This window comes from Coenobita brevimanus, chromosome 7 (genome assembly GCF_032717465.1).
Source record: "Coenobita brevimanus isolate Jiangsu-jjx chromosome 7, ASM3271746v2, whole genome shotgun sequence".
NCBI classification, from domain to species: Eukaryota; Metazoa; Arthropoda; class Malacostraca; order Decapoda; family Coenobitidae; genus Coenobita; species Coenobita brevimanus.
Genome location: NC_136960.1, coordinates 33443117 through 33446124, shown reverse-complemented (window position 1 = coordinate 33446124; position 3008 = coordinate 33443117).

Below are 3008 nucleotides of genomic sequence, written 5' to 3'. Positions count from 1 at the left end.
GTGAGGTATTGGTGGTGAAGGATGTAGTCTCCTTGCGCTACGACCTAGAGCCGCTGGCCGCCGTGGCCGTCGCCCTACCTGACTTTGCATGTCAGCTAGAGGACCTGCAGGGACTCCTGTCAGGTATTAAAGATCAACATCCCACAAACACATTTTGGTACCCACTCTACCTACCCATCTGCTGGAAGTTGGACTATATTCTTTATCAGTTCATCCATCTCCAAGATTCTTTCCCTGACCAAACGCCTGTGGGCCGCTCACGAGTGAAACGTAAACTCTTTGATCTTGGAGGAGAAATTCTGAGCGGATTATTTGGTGTAGCGACTGCCCGTGACTTTTCTGGATTTAAGGAAGACTTATTTCAATTAGCAAATGCTCTAGAGTCCCAGGAAAAGGTATTAAGTGTTCAACATTCTATGCTACAGGAGATCACACACCATTTAAATGATGCTACAAACACGATAAATAATTTTACAGCAATTATTAAGCATGAAATATCGAAGGTAAATATTGTATCAGAACTTATGTATGTCAAATTACATGTAGATAATTTGCGGGTTTCTCTGGACTCTCTTGTCTCCCAGGTTTCTAGCTTAATTAGTATTTTAATTTTAATTAATGCTGTCGATGGTCGTGTCACCCTAGATTTAGTACCTATCTCTGACCTTCACTCCACCTTGGAATGGGCTCACTCAACCTTCGACTTGTCTCCTGTGATTTCATTTCCCTCTTTAGAACAATACTACCCAATCCTAGAGGCCACATTCCTTACTAAAGATATAATTGTTCATATCCCTCTTCGTTCTTCTATCACATTCGACCTCTTTCACATCGTTCCCTTTCCCTTCCGGTACAATAACTCCCTGGTAAAAGCCTCTGTCTCTTCAGAGTACTTCTTTCTTTCCCATGATCATCTCTATATTGTCTTCATCTCCTCCAGTGACCTCGACAGATGTGCCTTTCTCACACGCAACTATCGAGTTTGTGCTGCATACCTCCTAACAATTTTTCCTGGCAACGTTGTTCCTTGAAAATCTGCCTTAGTTCGTAACTTCTCAGTACAACCTGTCTGTACCTTTGTTCCGGCCCCCAAGCGCCAAGTGCACCATGCTCGTCTAAATTACATCTGCTATTTCTTCTTTAGTGTCTCAACTCCTGTCAGTCTTATTTGTTCAGGAGCCCCTGTTCGCTCACTACCTGCAGTTGGTTTGTATAGGCCCCTGATTATTGTGCAGTAAAGTCTGAGTCTGTCATAGCCCATGCTACACATTATCACTTCGCACTTCTCTCCCACAAATATGACATCTTACCTATTAATACTACCTTTCATCTACCAACAGACAATCTTCCCGTCACATCAGACAACCTACGTATGTTGAACTGTCTGAATCAGTCTAATTTCCTTATGAACCAATTTTCTTCAGCCTTTAACCGCTCCTGGGTACATCCAGTCTTCTTATTTCCTCCAGTGGTATTCTGTCTTCCTGGTTTTCTTGTAACTGTATGTATCCTGTACTGTTGTGTCAAGCACATGGACAAAAGACTGCATGAGATCTGTGCGGCAACAAGGTTAGTGCGACAACCAAAAGACCTGGAAACCGGTAGTTCTAAATAACATTCATTATGATTAGTGAAGATGTGAAGATCACACTGAAGAAAAAAAAAAAAAAAGGAAATTCCTGTGCAAAATTGAAAGTTGAGCTACTTGAAACAAAATGTAATAGTATCACTATCATTACTACACAGTGAGTCAAGGATATGAAAACTAGTGAAATGCAAATGAGATAGGGGAGGTGAATGTTTGATCACCCTCAAACAGTGCCTTCTATGCAAGATGGACTGGAGTGTATAAAGTGGTGCATTCCGTTGCTATATTTCTCACAGAGGTATCTTTGTAATTACTAGTACTTACCATATATATATATATATATATATATATATATATATATATATATATATATATATATATATATATATATATATATATATATATATATATATTTCCAACATGGCCATGTACTGCAAATATATTTCTTCTTTTTTGTATCCGGCTTCTTACATTGTAATATAATATCTCTTTTATTATTATACTCCCATGTAGTCCCCAGTTGACTGTATAATCTATCCAATTTCAGTCTTGCCCCATTATATCTTAATGCCTCCACAGCTGTGTCAGGAGACATGCCTTTTAACACGGGGGAAAATTGTTTGTTACCATTTGTAATAATATGTAATATGCAAGTATAGAATGTAAGTATTGTAAGTGTGATCCAAGTAGGGCACCATTGATCGCTTACTAATGTCTGGCCTGATTCAAATTTTGCTGAACCATGATTGAGGCTGCACCACCGCCCTAGCCGGTGAGAGTCAAGCAGTTAACAACGGTCTGGGGACAGATAAGGGTGGTGTTCATACGGCTGCTGTGTGGAGATATAAGGTGGTGATTAATATATTATCAGAAAACTACTCCGAGACTTTGAATTCACCTACAACTGACGTCAAGGGGGATTAACATTCCTAACACGAAGATGCTTCACCTCTTTCTTACAACAAATCCTTCTACTTAAGCAGCTGATCTTTTCTCTCCATTGGGTTCCTCTGATCACAACTTTATTAAGTTTTCCTGTCCTATTGCTCCAGGAAGGCCTTTGGGTCCCCTCAAGAAGCAGTGGCTATGACAATTTGGAACTGCTGATTGGGAGGCCCTCAGGCTGTACTTCTTTGATTTTCCCTGGAGTGTGCCATGAGCATCATGAAGGTTATTCTCTCGGCCTTGGAAGCATACATTCCTTCCTCACATCATGTGACGAATGCAAAAAAAATCTTGGTTTACTCACGCTTGTTATAATGCTGTCCACAACAAGGAGAAGGCCTACAAAATGTACTGGAGGTAACCTACCCTTGAATCGTATCCCTTTTACGTTTCTGCCCGGAATTGTGCTCAGTCTGTTCTTTGCCCTGCTAAAAATAATTGAATTCGTACAAAATGCTCTGAACTCTCCAACTCA